The following is an 18,549-nucleotide window of genomic DNA, read 5'->3' as shown; positions in this document are numbered from 1 at the left end:
CTGCAGTGCACTTCCCCTGTGCTGTGGTGTATAACTGGAGTTAGTGGGCGGGGCCGCAGTCCCACCCGATGTCTGCCCCCAGCCCACTGCTGGGGCCACAGTCAGACTGGTGTGTGCCTTCTCTTCCCCTCTCCTAGGGGCGGGATTCACTGTGGGGTGGCGTGTCCCGTCTGGGCTACTTGCACACTGCCAGGCTTGTGTTGCTGGGGATCTGGCGTATTAGCTGGGGTGGGTAGGCAAGGTGCACGGGGGCTGGAGGGGTAGGCTTAGCTCGCTTCTCCTTAGGTGATCCACTTCAGGAGGGGCCCTGTGGCAGCGGGAGGGAGTCAGATCCGCTGCCGGAGGTTTGGCTCCGCAGAAGCACAGAGTTGGGTGTTTGCGCTGCGAGAGCAAGTTCCCTGGCAGGAACTGGTTCCCTTTGGGATTTTGGCTGGGGGATGGGCGGGGGAGATGGCGCTGGCGCCTTTGTTCCCCGCCAAGCTGAGCTCTGCCGTCCAGGGGCTCAGCAGCTCTCCCTCCCTTTGTCCTCCAGCCTTCCCGCTTTCCGAGCAGAGCTGTTCACTTATGACCTCCCAGACGCTAAGTCGCGCTTGCTGTCGGAACACAGTCTGTCCGGCCCCTCCGCTTTTGCCAGCCAGACTCGGGGGCTCTGCTTGGCCGGCGAGCCGCCCCTCCGCCCCGGCTCCCTCCCGCCAGTCCGTGGAGCGCGCACCGCCTCGCCGCCCTTCCTACCCTCTTCCGTGGGCCTCTAGTCTGCGCTTGACTTCGGAGACTCCCTTCTGCTAATCCTCTGGCGGTTTTCTGGGTTCTTTAGGCAGGAGTAGGTGGAATCTAAGTGATCGGCAGGACGTGCTGTGAGCCCCGAGTCCTCCTACGCCGCCATCTTCCGGAACCCCCTGTCCATACATTTAATATTAGCTGATATTTTACCCAAAGCTGTTGGATATGTTGTTTAGTCAATGAAATAATGCATAAATTCAAGTTCTCTTATCTTTCTGTATTATATCAAGGACTTGGACTATATTTTATTCTTCTTTGAAAATGTTGGGGACCCTGGGTGCCTCCATCAGTTAAGCGTCTGACTTTTGATCTTTGCTTAAGTCATGATATTATGGTTTATGGACTGAGCCACAGGTCAGACTCTGCTGACAGCATAGAGCCTTCTTGGAAATATTTCTCTCCTTTTCTCTGCCCCTCCCCTGCTCCTTCTGTAAGTAAACAAACAAACAAACAAACATTTTAAAAGAAATGTTAATTCAGTAGTTAAATACTGGCTACTGTTTTATTTTAAAGACATTTTAAAGTAATTTTTATTACATGTTTTATTTATTTATTTTGAGAGAGAGAGAGAGAGAAGGAGCAGACATAGAGAGAGAAAGAGAGAGAGAGAGAGAATCTCTGTACACACCATCAACACAGAACCAAATGTGGGGCTTGACTCAAGAACCACGAGATCTTGGCCTGAGCCGAAACCAACAGTTGCACGCTTAAATGACTGAGCCACTCAGGCACCCCGTGCCTACTGTTTTAAATATATTTGACATTCAACTTTATACAGAGAACAGTGAGTTCTGACATGGGGGGATTTCAGAATTTAACAAATGTTTATAGTATAAAAGGAAAATAGCCATAACAGAGATAAAACTCAGCGCAGCATAGAGAATGGAATAACTAGCCCAGTAAACTTTGGAAGGATTTGTAGAAGATCTAACACTTGAGTTGTGTTTAATGAGATTTCTGGGCTGTTACCATAGAAAGAGAAATGTGATGATGGGGATGAAGTAGCTGTTGTCTTTAGGTGTGAAAGAACATGATATAATTGGAGAGGTAATAGTGAATGTAGCACAGCATGTGCAAACATGGGAGAAAAAGGAGGGAAAGAAGAAGGGGAAATATGTACCTGAAAGATTAGGTTAGACTCAGGTCAAATCCTTGGGTAAAACAAAAATCAGTAATAAACAAACAGACAAACAAACAGGAAAATCAAGTAGTTCTCTTGAAAGGGAACTGAAAAATACATGTTTTACTTGTTCAGTAGACATACATACAGGTGGTCCATACATTAAAATGGTTTGACTTAGGATATGTCGACTTCACAATGATGTGAAAATTATATGCATTCAGTAGAAACCTTACTTTAAAATTTGAATTGTGATCTTTTTGTGGGCTAGTAACATGTGGTATGCTACTCTTTTGTTGCGCTAGGAAATGGCAGTGACCCCAGCTTCCAGTCTGAGACACATGATCATGAGAGTAAAGAGCTGATAACACTCAAACCATCCCGTACCCAAACAACCATTCTGTTTTTCAGTTTCAGTACAGTACTCAATAAGTTATATGAAGTATTCAATACTCTATTGTCAACAGGCTTTGTATGAGATATTTTTGACCAATTATAGGCTAATGTAAGTGTTCTGAGCATATTCAAGTTAGGCTAGGCTAAGCTCTGATGTTCAGTAGATTAGGTGTATTAAAGGCTTTGTTGGCTTGTGATATTCTCAACTTTCAATGGGTTTATTAGGATATAACACCATCAATTAAAGATGATCTGGGGGCGCCTGGGTGGCGCAGTCGGTTAAGCGTCCGACTTCAGCCAGGTCACGATCTCGCGGTCCCTGAGTTCGAGCCCCGCGTCAGGCTCTGGGCTGATGGCTCGGAGCCTGGAGCTTGCTTCTGATTCTGTGTCTCCCTCTCTCTCTGCCCCTCCCCCGTTCATGCTCTGTCTCTCTCTGTCCCAAAAATAAATAAAAAACGTTGAAAAAAAATTAAAAAAAAAAAAAAAAGATGATCTGTACTAGATTTTCTTGGAAAAGCTTAATATCATTTTTTTCTTATTTCTCAAAGTTTACGCTCACTTCTTATACTGGTTGTCTTTACATTTTGTAACAACATTTTCATGAAAGGTAAAGTTATATTATTGTCTTGAAATTGCTTTCCAACTCCTAAATTCTGTAATTCTACCTACAATCTTTATTTCTTTTGTTTTGTTTATATGAAAAACTTTTGCCTCAAATCTATGAGCTTATTTTGTGCATGAACTCAAAGATGTAAGTTTTTCATCCTTTCCTCCAGAGCCACTGTCTACTCATCATTTTTCTCACAGCTCCAACACCTCTGTGTTCCCCAGGCTATAGATGATAGGCATATCATTGGCATGGGAGTGACTACTCCATAGAGCAATCAATTTGTCAACAGCAGAGTCTTTGGACTTTGGCTTCATGTATATGAAGAGGATTGTCCCATAAAACAAGGTCACTACTGTTAAGTGGGCTGAACAGGTACAGAAGGCCTTTTTTCTTCCTTCTGCTGAATTGATTCTTAGTACAGTAGAAAGGATGAAAATGTAGGGGATACAAATTTACAATAATGGAATAAACAAAAATATTACATTGCCTAACATTATAGCAATCTCAATCAAAGTATTATGTGCACAAGCCAGCTTGACAAAGGCCAATATTTCACAAAGTGGTTAATGGCATTTTTTCCACAGAAGGGCAACTGTATTGCAAGTATAGTTTCTGTCAGTGAATTGAGAAAGCCCAGTCCCCAGGAGAGGGCTGCCATCTGAATACAAAGTGCCTTGCTCATGATGATGGGGTATCTCAGAGGGTTACAGATGGCCACGTAACGGTCATATGCCATCACTGCTAGAAGCACACACTCGGTGGACCCCATAGTGTAGGAGACAGACATCTGAACAACACATCTAAGGAAGGAGATGGTTTTCTTCTGTGATAGGAAGTGAATTAACATTAAGGGGATAAAGGAGGGCGTGTAACAAATATTTAGGAAGGAAAGATTACCAAGGAAGAAGTACATGGGCATATGGAGGCGGGAATCTAGGAGAGTTAGTATGATCAAGGTGCTGTTCCCTAGCAGGATCACCAGGTACATCATCAAGCACATGACGAAAAGGAGTTTTTCCACTTTGGGGTACTCAGAAAGTCCCTGCAGAATGAACTCAATCTCTGTCCAGTTCATCCTGTCCATTTTACTTTTTTATACCTGGAGTAATCCAGAAGAGAAAACTTCATGTGAGCATAACGCATCAGTGCATATTACCATGTGCAGTGAGAGATCACTGGAGGAGGGGCACCAAGTGTGTGCCCACAATAGCTGGAGTGGTGCTAAGAACTCTGAGGTTAGCTGTTTGAATTTCTCTTCTGGCTCTTAAGGGAAGGGATTGAAGATGTGTAAAAATCACATTGATAGCTTATTAAAAATTATAGGCTTTTGTATTCCATTTGCTGGGATTATGATACACAGTTCTGAGGCAGGAAAGAATTATTTGCATCTAACAAACATCTGTTACTTCCTGTTCTTTGGACCCACAGACCCCACTTTGAATATCATCATTTTGGAGACAGTGTGCTTAACCTGTTCAAAATAACTATGTACTTGATTTTATTTCATAGCAGTCATTAACAATAACATTGGTTTAGAGTCTTGTAATTTACAAATACACTTACACATATTACTCATTTCATCATCACTATAATAATGTGAGGAAAGTGAAATTCATAGAGGTAAAATATATATAAAACACAGTGTGAGCCACTATTCCAGTCTGCATTTTCTGACTTTATATCACCCACCCCTTTTATTTTTATTTTTTTAATGTTTATTTATTTTTGAGAGACACAAAGCACTAGCAGAGAAGTACTCTCAGAGAGAAGGAGACAGAGGATCCAAAGTGGGCTTTGTGGTAACAGGAAAGAGCCAGACTGGGGGCTCAAACACACAAGCTGTGAGATCATGACCTGAGCCGAACTCAGAAGCTTAACCAACTCAGCCATCCAGGTGCCCCTCACCTGCCCTTTCTGAACAGCATGCTGTTGCCCTCTCCAAATTATGTGAATTTCCTAAGGAGTGAGAATCAGGCATCTTTTTATTTTTTATTTTTTTAAACAATTTTTTAACGTTTATTTATTTTTGAGACAGAGAGAGACAGAGCATGAATGGGGGAGGGTCAGAGAGAGAGGGAGACACAGAATCTGAAACAGGCTCCAGGCTCTGAGCGGTTAGCACAGGGCCAGATGCGGGGCTCAAACTCACGGATGGCGAGATCATGACCTGAGACGAAGTCGGACGCTCAACCGACTGAGCCACCCAGGCGCCCCTCAGGCATCTTTTTAAATATGTTCTTTAGATTATCCTAATATTCAGTATGGTAGAAAACCACCTGTCTAGTGGAGTGCCTCCAAATTTTAGTATACAGACAAATCACATGGGACAGTCTCTTAAAGGATTCTAAATCAGTGGGTCTGAATTGGATTCTAAGATCTGCATTTATTAACATGTTCCCAGATGCTGCTGCCGCTGCTGTCTGCAGAACTCACATGAATAGTAAGCCTTTTAGACCATTTCTCTCCAATGCTATTGCAGAGTGCCACTAATGCCTCTGTTGTATGTTGGATTGTAATTAAATAGTAGACAATGCAAAACTGACCATTCTGTGAGACTTGGAGTTGAGGCTTCTGTGTGAGTGTTTTGAAATTAGTTTTATGTTTTTTAGATTTTATATATACAAGCAACCAAATTGTGAGCAGAAGTTCCTACTTTTGTTTTGTTTTGTTTTGTTTTGTTTCTGTCCATGTTAAAGTACTTTCTCTTCCATTTGTTGAATTTGAAATTAGGGTCAATATTTTCCAAAATATGAATTTGAGATCAGCTCACGCATCTTAGTTGTGCATCATAGAGCATGGAGCAAATAACTTTAATTTGAAAAAAATGTAAAGAGTAGATATTAGTAGCTGACTTTTTTATAGTAATTAAATCAAATAAGATAATTTTGACAACACCTTTCATTCTTAAGGTATTCTACCTAACTTGAAAACATCCCTAGAGGAAAAGAAAAGACTGATCCAATGGATGAGTTTCTAGTTAGGGCTTTTTTTTTTTTTTTTTTTTTTTTTGAGTGATGGGCGGGGCGGGAGGGGGATAAGTGACATAGGGGCAGAGAGACAGAGAGAGAGAGAATCCCAAGCACCCTCTACACTATTAGCACAGAGCCTGACATGGGGCTCCATCTATGAATCATGAGATAATGACCTGAGCCAACATCAAGAGTCTGAGTCTCAACTGACTGAGCCACCCAGGTGCCCCTTTAGTTAGTGTTTTTAAACAAGGCTGTGTGGGGTGCCTTAGTGTCTCTTAGTTAAGTGCCCTCTCTTGGTTTCAGCTCTGGTCATGATCTCACAGTTCGTGACATCGAGCCCTGTGTCAGGCTCTGTGCTGACAGCGAAGAGCCTGTTTGGGATCCTGTCTCTCCTCTCTCTCTGCCCCTTCCCCCATACTTTCTCTCTGTCAAAATAAATAAACATTAAAAAAATTAAACAAGAACCTGTTTCTGATATAGGCTCTGCCATTTCTGTGATAATCATTTGCCAACAGGCTATGCTGCTTTCTATAGCAACTTCAGTTTACAATAGTGAAACATATTAGCATAATACAGTGTTTATACGTCTATTGGCTATGGAAAAGAGGTTCTCATCCAATTCAAGCTGTACCATAATTTGCAGACATACATTACAAAGAGGGTAAGAAGGGTTGGGTCAGGAAGGATATATTTCTATTTAGTATTACGATTGGAATGTGATTGACTGTAGATACATAGTATCAACCTACTCTGAATCTGAAAATAAAATTCTGATAGAGGAACATCATTTATCTAGGGTCTGTTGTTTCAGGAAAGATGTGAATTAGGTCAAATACCCTCTCTTTTCTTTTCTAGGAACATCTCCTAAAAGTTGATTCCATTTGGAAATTACTTGTATCAAATAATGATGGTATGCATCTGGTGTCCTGACAGTTCAGAGATAGGTGCTATAAAAAATTTTTCACTTGCAAACATTTATAAGACAAACCACCAATTTGGTTTAATGCTTTCAAATGGGGGTGGTGGGAAGGATAATGGACAGTATAGAGGAAATTACTTTCATTACTGTTGTAATGCTAGTGTAACTTTTAGAAAGCAATCAATAAACACTTGTTTAATAGCATTGTGACAAACCTTTTCTTCATTTTAGCTTACTTCACAAAAATGGATTCCTGGGAACAAGTGAATGAAAAATTTTAAGATTCTTGATAATTTCTAATAAATCACTTTCCATGCAAAATGCATATTAGATAATTCCATTTTTACTAAATCTTTGCTTTTTGGAAACTATCTTTTGAGACAGTTTTTCATTCTTAACTTATGCTAAGGGAATTGTTAAATAATTATCGTATACTAATTTGATGCACTTATTATGCACTTATCAATTTAACATTTGTGACAAATTCGTATTAAAGTAAAAGTAATGTTTAAATTATATTAAAATGATTAAGTGAAACAGAAAGAAAACAACGGCTTTTTTATTTTCAAAACTAAAACCTAAACCAAGATAGCGTAGACAGAATAGAAAGACTAGAAAGAACTACCCAAAACATTAATGGTTACCTTAGAGTTCTTTCTTCTACTTTTCTGAATTACTCAAATTTTTAAAATAGATATACATAAAGAAAGCATATTATTAAATAAGAGAAAAACACTAAAGCAGGTGTCCAGTTATTTTAGAAAACTAACTCAGAATAAAGAATGTTAAAATAATTTAGGTAGTACAGGTATTAAATGTCTAGAAACCACACATTGAAGCTGAGCTGTACTGATGTGTCCTATCCAGTTATTGGTAGGAACCCACTGTTTCTCGTGAACAGAAAGCATTTATAATCCCTACTCTCAAAAGCTTCCAAATAACAGTGGTTTTTGTTTGTTTGTTTTTAGGAGGTACACCAAGATAAGGGACTTGAGTTCTTGACTTAATCATGTGTTATCAAAGGAGATTACAGGCTACTGATGCCTAGCACAGAATTATTGTCTAGAAGTTGACATTCCTATTTGAAAAGAATCTGAACTGGCCTGGATCCTAGCCAACCTCTAATCCCCCTCTCCCAACTCCTGGTGTTTTATAAAAATTAACCACTCTGTGGTTCAATGCCCTGGGACTACATCTGGGCACTGTATTAGTGTTGTAATAGACCTAAGGAAAGTCTGACTTTTTATCCAAGCCAGAAGTTAAGCTCTCTAACTTTCTAGAAGGAAAATTTCTAACTTTCTATAATCTTTTATTTTGTTTTACTGACTTAGCTACTTGAAGATCTAATAGTTAAAGTACTAAGATTTTTCAATGAAAAACACATACTATCTGTACTGTAAATTCTCACTAGAGGAACTAATCCTATAATCTTCTCCAGCTCTTCTAAAGATATCAATTTAGAGAGTTGATACTGTACAAAAATGAATGGGCCTGCTAACTCTCAATTTATAGATTTTATAAATGCTAATCTTCAACTAATATGCCACAAGGAAAGATGTATTACTTTTACTTACAAAGAGAAAAGAAATTGGCATGTGATGTCCTAGTATGAGACACTTCATACAATTTTTATCATTTAATCTTCCAAATAACCCACACGTTATTATGAATTTTACCAATGAGGAAATTACTTTGAAATTTCAAAGGTTAAGTTCAATGATTACTATCTTTTTTTAGAAGTTTTTACCTAAAGGGTGTCTGCATTGTTCAGTCGGTTGAACATCTGATTTCAGCTCAGGTCATGATCTTGCAGTCTGTGAGTTCAAGCCCTCTGTGCTGACAGCTCAGATCCTGGAGCTTGCTTGGGATCCTTTGTCTCCTTCTCTCTCTGCCCCTCCCCTGTTTGTGCTCTCTCTTTCTCTCAAAAATAAATAAGCATTTAAAAAAATAAAGTTTTTATTTAAATTCTGGTTAGTTAACAGTGTAATATTAGTGTCGGGTGTATAATTTAGTGATTCAATACTTCCATACAACACCTGGTTTTCAATATCATATAGTTGGTAAATACCAGAACTATGATTTAAAGCTTCATCTTTATGGTAGCCCATTTTTAGCACTATACTACATTCACTTATTGATAAAATTTCTTCTTATAAAACCACTATTTAATATGATGCACTTGACTTTCAAACATCCAACTGATAAAAATACACATAAAAATATATTGGCATCTTTGGAAAACATTGAAGGCTATTTATTGTCTTCCACTTATGAAGACACTAACCACAAAAATGAATTAAAATGAAAAATAAACAACCAAAAATTCCTTTCTACTTGTCTGGTGTGGACAATTAAGGTCTAGGGTGGTAGAATTTATTTGTTACATAAATGGGGAAAAATTAATATTCTTTTGTCTTGGACCCCTACAAGTTCAAATTAACACTTATAATTACTACAACACCATGTTACATACGTTTTGTTTCTAATCCTGTTTTTACCATAAACACCTTTAATTACAAGTTTCCTCAAACCCTTATTGAGCATAGTTTATGTGTGATTAATATATAAATTATTATGTGCTCTTTCTCCAGATAATTTTTACTTAAGATTTTAGTGAACTATATACTTGAATACAGTAGCTTTTCACCCATTATTTATAAGGGTCTGTTACATTACAGGAAACTTTTTCTTCTTCACTAGTCTTATCTATGTGCTATTTTGGGATTTTTAAAGAAATTTAAATAATATCCTGCTCTTGAAGATGATGCCTGAATTAATTTTTTTCCGTTACATATATATACATATTTTCAAAGTCCCACCAGCAATGATCACCTCAACAACAAAAAAATCCTTATATTTATTGATAGAATGTTTTCATTTGGAAATGATTTTAGCAGAACTTTTTATTTTACCTCCCAACTGTGTTTTAAAGTCATCTCACCATTCCATTCGTAATAGAAAACATTTCCAGGAATTTGAATTCCATTTGCATTTTTCAGATTAGACCAGAAGATTCTCACTTTGAAAGTTGGTTGTTCTCCTTCCTAAAAAGAAATGTGAGAAGAATGCTACAATCAAACAATTCATCTGTACATGAATTTTAATAAGAACATATCAAGGAAAGAAAACATATTAAAAATAAGGATCCATGATGCAACTCTGGTTTCCCAGTATTTGTCCTAAAGTTGATGCTTACTCGAGAGATTCAGCTTCTCTTGGAAGTCAATTTAGCACTTATTTTTATAAACTATTTAATCCCTCAGGTTGTGAATCAGTATTTTAGGATTCTCTAGAGATGAAGGTCCCAGACTTCTGCACATTCTAAAGACCCAATTATCTTCACTTAAAAAAAAAACTTTCCCAACCATACATTTCTTGGAATATTCATTGAATATGGCTGTATTTGATGGCTTCTACAGAAGCTGAGGTTGGAATCAGAATATGTCCAAAATATCTCAGAAGAGTTCACCTTTACCCAAGAATTTGTTTTTCATTTTATTCCACAAATAATACGAGGTCAATCTTAATAGACTCCTATATAGTCATTCCACCTCTTTAAACATTTTTTATTTTCAGATTTTTGTTAGTTCTAGACCTTGCACTACACATTTTTTCTTTATACCAGTATAATCATAGTATACATTTTAGTTTTTGCCACTTTATAGCAATATTTTTGTGATTTTTCATAGTCTCTGCAATATTCCTTTATTAGATTTGAAGAATAATTAAGTGGAATTACTATAATATAGGTACAGTTTTAATAGTATTGAATATTTTAATTTGTCTCATATTTTATGAGATCTTGATGTAATGACCACTGATGTCTATGTATTAGGCTATCTAGTCTATTTTTCCTTCTACTGAAAACTCAGAATTTATGTTACATCTCTAGAGATTAAGACTATAGAATGAAAGTGTGAGAATTGAGAGAATTTTTAGTGCATATGCCAAAAATGCCACTGAAGTATTTGCACAGATAATTTTTTGTGTATTTTATAGAACCAGAGAAGGTGTTTATTCTTTTCTGCTTGTATAAAACATGACTTTTAGCTTCTCATTTTTGTGATTGCCAGTTAGATTGAGCATTTCTTTTATGTTTATTTATTGCTTATATTTTCTCTTTTGTTGTCCATCCACACAATTTTCTTAACTATGTTGGTATTTTGATAGCTTACCTCTTAACTATGAACACTTAAGATTAACATTTTCTTCTTTACATTTTTTGCAAATTTTTTCGAACTTGTGGTTTTCCTTCTTATTTTTGACTTCTTATTTTAATTTTCACTGAGGTAAGATTTTCATATGATCCCTAAAAAAATATGAATGAAATTTTCTTCTATGACTTCATTTTTTTGTCTTATTTATATAACTATGTTATTTATGTTTAATGCATGGAAAATATTTATATTTTTTAAATATTATTTTTCCAGAATATTAAAAATTTCTCATACCTTTCCCCTCCTAATTCACTCATGAAGTATTTTCTGGGCACCTATTATGGACCTGGCACTATAACAACATTGAGATGAACTTGGACATAGCTGATAGAAAAATATAGGTTCAGAAATATAGGTTCAAACATTTCAAAGATAAACATGAGAAGCATATTATATATCTTAAAGTTTCTGCCTTTATCTGTAATTTACATCCTCTTATGCTTAACATTGGGTAACATGTTTTATAATGGCTACATAGTAGTCTGTTATATTTACATTTCAAGATTTACTTAATCTATTCTCAAATAATGGGCATTTTTCTTGGTTTCATTTTTACTTCTATAAACAATGCCACAATAATAATTGTAACATTCCAAAAGGAATGCTTATATTTTATTAATTTTTAGATTAATCTCAATAACTTTCATGGTGAATTATGATTAATGAATTATGAAAGGGGAGGTAAAGATAATTAAATGCTACTCTAATACAGTCATTCTAGAGAAACAGTAAAATTCATTTAGAATTGGATCATAGAACTGGAAATCATCTTTACATTAACTTAGTTCTAAGCCATATGAGATGACAAAGACACATGTACAGTATGGTTGATAATCATCTTCTACCCCCAAACCCGGTGATGGTTAGAGCATTTTATGATGCCACACAGCTTGTTTTGGGGCAGTCCTCATCATCAGAAATTTCTTTACATTTAACTGTATATATAACTCTCTGTAATAAACTCTCATCTTTCCTAGTGGAACTACAAAAAGCATATGCTTCTTTTTCATGACAGCTTTTTAATTTTTTTTTTTAGATTGCTATTTCTGAGTCTTTTTCTCTTTATTGAAGTGTAATTGACATAAACATTATTTTCAGGCAAAAAAAACCCCATAATTATTTGACATTTGTATACAATGCAAAATTATTACCACAATAAATCTAGTTACTAGCTCACATCATACAAAGTTAGTTCTTTTTTCCTTGTGAAGGGAACTTTTAAGATTTACTTTCTTAGCATCTTTCAAAATTTCAATACAATGTTATTGGCTGTAGCCACCATACTGTACATTACATCCCCATGACTTGTTTATTTTGTAACTTGAATTTTGTACCTCTTGATCTCCACTTATTTCACCCCCTTCTCCCCATCCCTCTGGCATCACTCAATATGATTTATGTATCTATGAATATTGTTTTGTTTGTTCATTTGTTTTGTTTTGTTTTTGGATTCCACATAGAAGTGAAATTATGCAGTATTTGCCTTTCTTTGTCTGATTTATTTCACTTAGCATAAAACCCTCAAGGTCCATTCATGCTGTCACAAATGGCAAAATTTCATTTTTTTATGGCTGAGTAGTATACTATTGTATGTATATTTGTGTGTATATGTGTGTATATGTATCTTTATTCATTCTTCTATTGATATAGGTTGACTGTTGTAAATAATGCTTCACTGAAACTAGAGGTGCATATATCATTGTGAATTAGAGGTTTTGTTTTCTTTGGATAAGTACCCAGAAGTGGAATTGCCTTATCATATATATGGTAGTTCTATTAATTTTTTGAGGAACTTCGATACTGTTTGCCATAGTGGCTGCACCAACTGTGCACAAGATTTCCTTCTCTCCATATCCTCACTTAACATTTGTCATTTCTTGTCCTTTTGATGATAGCCATTCTCACAGGTGTAAGATAATATCTCATTGTGGTTTTCACTTGCATTTTTCTGATGATTAGTGATGTTGAGCATTTTTCATGTACCTGTTGTTCATCTGTATGTCTTCTTTGGAAAAATGTCTATTCAAGTCCTCTGCCCATTTTTTATTAGATGTTATTTTGATATTGAGTTGTATGAGTTTTTAAAAATATTTTGGATGTTAATCCCTTATTGGTTATATTATTTATTGGATATATTGGAGAAGCAAATATCCTCTCCCATTCAGTAGGTTGCCTTTTAATTTTGTTGATGGTTTTCTTCACTGTGCAGAAGCTTTTTAGTTTGATGTAGTCCCATTTGTTTAATTTTGCTTTTGTTGCCATTTCCTTTGGAGTCAGATTAAAAAGTATATATTACCAAGATCAATGTCAAGGAGCTTACTGCATATGTTTGCTTCTAGGAGTTTCATGGTTTCTGGCCTTTCACTCAAGTCCTTAATCTATTTTGAATTGATTTTTGTGTATGGTGTAAGATAGTGGTCTATTTTTATTCTTTTGCATTTAGCTTTCTAATTTTCCCAACACCGTTAATTAAAAGGACTGTCCGTTCCCCATTGTGTATTCTTGCCACCTTTGTTGTGAACTAATTGACCATATATGTGTGGGTTTAATTTTGGGCTTTCTATACTTGTTCCATTGATCTGCATGCCAGTTTTTATGCCAATAACATAGTTTTTTGATTACTACAGTTTAGTAGTACAGTTTGAAATTAAGGTGCATGATGCCTCCACCTTTGTTATTTCTTAAGATTGCTTTGGCTATTTGGAATCTTTTGTGGTTCCACACAAATTTTAGTATTATTTTTTCTATTACTGTCAATCTCTCCCATTAGGTCTCTTAATATTTGCTTTTTATATTTAGGTGTTCCTATGTTGGGTACATAGATATTTACAAATGCTATATATTCTTGCTGGATTGACCCCATTATCATTATATAATGCCTATTTTTGTCTTTTATTAGTCTTTGTATTAAAAGTCTATTTTATCTGGGGTGCCTGGGTGGCTCAATCAGTTAAGTGTCTGACTTTGGCTCAAGTCGTGATCTCGCAGTTCGTGAATTCAAGCCCTGTGCTGGGTTCTGTGCTGACAGCTCGGAGCCTGGAGCCTGCTTCAGATTCTGTGTCCCCCCCCACCGACCCCTCTGTTCCTCTCCTGTTTCCACTCTGTCTCTCTCTTTCTCAAAAATAAATAAAGAATAAAAAAAATTTTTTAAAGTCTGTTTTATCTGATATAAGCAGAGTTATCTCAGCTTTCCACTGGCTTCCATTTGCATGAAACATCTTTTTCCATCCCTTCACTTCCAGTGTGTGTGTACCATTATATCTGAAATGAGTATCTTATAGGCAGCATATAGACAGGTCTTATTTATTTAATCATTCATCCAATTTACCTTTTTTGATTGGAGAATTTAACTTTACATTTAAATTATTCACATTTAATTTTTGTTAGGTATGTACTTCTTGCCATTTTGTTAACATTCTAGTGTTTTGTCATTCTTCTCTGTGCTTTTCTTTTCTTGTTTTCTTCCCTTTTGGTTTGAGGATTTTCTATAGTGTGATGATAAGAGACCTGTCTCATTCCTTTTGTGTATCTACTGTTGCTTTTACTTTGTGGTTACCATGTGGCATTAGTTTCCTTTCTTTACAGCTTAAAGGAATGCCTGTCACAATTCTTGTTGGCCCAGTTTAGTGGTGATAAACTGCTTTAGCTTTTGTTTGTCTGGAAAGCACTTTGTCTTTCCCTAAATTCTGAATGATAACCTTGATAGGTACAGTATTCTGTACCAGGTACATTCTACTGTACCTTGATAGGTACAGTATTCTTGGTTGGATTTTTTTCCCCTTCAGCACTTTGAATACATCATGCCACTCCCTTCTGGCCCTCAAAGTTTCTGTTGAGAAATATGGTGATACTGTAATGGGGATTCCCTTGTATGTAACAAGTTGTTTTTCTCTTCCTTTTTTTAAGATTCTCTCTTTATCTTTAAATCTTCACATTTAATTATGTGTTTTGGTGTGGGTCTCTTTGGATTTATGTTTGTTTGGAACTCTCTGGGCTTCTTGGATCTGGATATCTGTTTCCTTCTCGAATTAGGGAAGTTTTCAGAATTATTTCTTCAAATACATTTTCTTCCCCCCTTCTCCTTTTGGTACCTCTGTAATGAGAATGATATTCTGTTCGATGTTGACCCATGTTTACTTCTTAGAACCTTTTTCTTTTTCTGCTTTTTTGAGGTAGTTCCACTTCCTTGTCTTCTAGATCACTGATTCCTTCTTCTCCTTTATCTAGTCTGGTGTTGAAAATCTCCAGTGTATTTTTCAGTTCAGTTATTGCATTCTTTAGGCTCTGTGACTTCTGTTTGGTACTTTCTTAGATTCTCTGTCTCTTTGTTGAAGTTCTCATCATGTTCATCCATTCTCTGAGTTTGGTGATCATCTTTATGATCATTATTTTGAATTCTTTATCAAGTAATTACTTATCTCTATTTCATTACAGTTTGTTTCTGGGGTTTTATCTTGCTTTTTCATTTGGAACATATTCCTCTCTCTCCTCATCTTGCTTGACTCTCTTTGTTTCTATGGATTAGGCAAAATAGCTATCTCTCCCAGTTTTAAAGGAGTGGCCATGTATAGGAGGTGAAACATTGTGTAACCTTGCCCTAGCTTTGGTTGACTCTCAAACTTTTGTGAATGTCTAAGCAAAGTGATTTATTCTTGATAGATATTCTTGCTGAGTGCTAAGTCCTCTTATTGTTCCAGAGGGAAAGATCTCAGTCAGCAACTAGTTTCAGGCTGATTTAAATCTAGACCCACAGGTAGCAATAAATACAGTACTATGAAACAAAATTTATAAACTCTGCTGGCCTTCAGACCAGGTAATCTGGAGACAGTTTCCAGACAGGTATATGAGCTCTTTTCTGGGAGGTACTGGCAAGCTATAGTGAGGCCAAGGGAGAATGCAAAGATGGAATTCCCTGGCCTATGTTCCCTGAGAGTACTTCTGTACCCTCTAGATATGTGGTCATCCTGAAGCCTTCTCTTTAGGCTGAAGCTTCAGGACAAGTAAATGGGCCTTTTTTTTCCACAGGAAGATTGGGAATGTGTTTTGGTATTCTGTCTGTGCAGTGCTCTGGAGGTGATAACCTGCCAAGAACTGTCTCTCCAGTTGTTTCAGACCCATGGGGCCCAGAAATGCAATCCTGTGTCACCAGAGTCAGGCACAGAAAGGGTGTTCCCTCTGTGGGCTATGCACATCCACTGGTTTTATTAGAGCTGTGGGAGGAAGCATGGGAGACAAGTACTTGGTTTTCTTCTCTGGCCCGGCATTGGGCTGGCCTAGGGGCAGAGCCCACCCACCAGCACTAGCTGGGTAGAGGGAAAGCACAAAAATTGTACCTGTAAGACTAGTGCTAGCATGGTAGAGGGGGAATGCAAAAATATGCCCACTAGTGCCATTGTTCCTGAGTGAGTTCTAACAGGCTCCTGCCCCTCTGGCAGACACTTTAAGATTAGTAAATGAATCTCCTTCACATATGGTCTAGGTAATTTTCTAGCTGTTGCTTTTGTGCTGGGTCCTGGGGTGAATGAGTCTGTGGATAAGCTTTTTAAGAGCAGTATCAGTTCCCTATATGGCCCTATGGTACCCCTGGATGTAAGCCCCACTTGTTTTCAAGGCCAGATGTTGTGGGGGCTCATTTCTCTTTTGCAGGTACCAAGAGTTAAGGTGCCTGATGTGAGGCACAAACCCCTTGCTTCTCAGGGAGAAACTTTGTAATATCCCTCCTGATTGTGGGTCATTAACACAGGGACAGGGTGGTGGTGAGATTTTTGGTGCCACTACATCTCTGTCTCTCCAATCTTGATTTAACCTTTTATTCTTTGTTGTGGAAAAGATATTCAGTTTTCAGTTTTCAGCTTTCAGGTCTTTTTCAGAGGGAGTTATTTCATATGTAGTTATAGGTTTTTAGTGTCCATGGGAGGAGATGAGTTCAGGATCTTCCTATGCCACCATCTTGAGCTGCCTCCCTCTGAGTCTTTCTTGCACCAGGTTACAATTCTTTGTTCCTTCCTTCAGCCATTCCCTGTGTGTTTGATTAAAATACTTAAGAACAGGGGCGCCTGGGTGGCGCAGTCGGTTAAGCGTCCGACTTCAGCCAGGTCACGATCTCGCGGTCCGCGAGTTCGAGCCCCGCGTCGGGCTCTGGGCTGACGGCTCAGAGCCTGGAGCCTGCTTCCGATTCTGTGTCTCCCTCTCTCTCTGCCCCTCCCCCGTTCATGCTCTGTCTCTCTCTGTCCCAAAAATAAATAAAAAAAAGTTGAAAAAAAAAAAATAAAATACTTAAGAACATGTAGTACTAAAGAGATTATTTTAGGATTATGAGGCTCTTTGTGGTAAATAAAGGTATCTCTAATGTATTATGTTCTGGTTACTGGTTTTGGCTGACTCTGTAGGAGCAAAGCATTTTATGTCATTTTTTATGTCATTTAGGAGACAGAGTAAAGTGCTTGAGAACACTGGATTCTGGAGTTATGGACAGTCCAGTTTGTTAAGCACTACCTCAATGACCCTAGTGAGGTTGCTATACCTCTCTAGCCCTATGTTCCATGTCTGTACAATGAGGATCTTAAAAACTCCTAATATTGTTAGGAGTTAAAACTCTCAGAATGTTGTTATTCTGAGAATTAGTGAGTCAATGCATTTGAAGAATTTAACATAGTTATGGATGCATAGTAGGTACTCAATAAAAGTGCTTGCTATTTAAATTATGTTGAATATTTAAATATGAATTTTTCTATTATAGAAAGCATTTTGCTCTGGAGTTGGATACATATGTGTTAGGACCTCAGTTTCCTGGCTTGTACTTTGTTGACCTTGAGTAAGATAACTTGAATTGTAAAGTGAGTATTATAACTACCTTGTAAGGCTGTTATGTGATAAAAACTACATATCATGTTTTTTGGTATTTAATAGATACTCCATAGAAGATAGTTAACTTGTGTTTGATTATGAGTTGGTGAATCTGAGTATAGTTTGCCAAATGTTGATGCTACAAGTAGTCACTCTCTATTGGTTTTCGTAAATAAAACAGGCATGTAATCATTCTGCTTCAATATGAAGCTAGAGCATCAAAGTGAATCACTGCCACCAAAGAATGGAGTCTATTTTTTGATGAGTTGGGGAAAATACAGATTGCTTGTGTGAGACAAAATTGTATAACTTATTGAATTTGATTACACAAAATCTTGACAAATGATTTCTGATAACTTCATCTAAATTAGAGGAGGCATATTTTTCTTGATAAGTGTATTCAAGTCAATTTAACTCAACAGGCACATTGGCAGATGAAAAAGCTGTGGGAGACACAAATATGAGTAATGTAGAGCTCAGACAAGTCATGACCTCCTGCTTAAAATGACATTTCTGCCACGGTTCCTAACTGGCCTTGCAGCTTTCACTCTGCCTTTCTTCAACATATTTTCCAGATAGCATGGTGGATCTTCTTAAAATGTGATGCACATCAAACTTCCACTCTTCTTATAGCTTAATATACATTCCAGCTGGATTTCTGTTCTGATTAATTGTTGCCTATGCCTTCC

The 18,549-nt window shown here is 37.1% G+C and overlaps 1 pseudogene; it reads right to left on the bottom strand.

Moving 5' to 3' along the window:
- Positions 1-3,056: 3,056 nt before the first annotated feature.
- On the bottom strand, positions 3,057-4,005 carry LOC132663812 (olfactory receptor 13D1-like; annotated as a pseudogene).
- Positions 4,006-18,549: the final 14,544 nt, after the last annotated feature.

The sequence above is a fragment of the Panthera onca genome, chromosome D4 (assembly GCF_046562875.1).
Source record: "Panthera onca isolate mPanOnc1 chromosome D4, mPanOnc1 haplotype 2, whole genome shotgun sequence".
Taxonomy (NCBI): domain Eukaryota; kingdom Metazoa; phylum Chordata; class Mammalia; order Carnivora; family Felidae; genus Panthera; species Panthera onca.
This window is presented reverse-complemented; position numbering and strand designations above follow the sequence as displayed.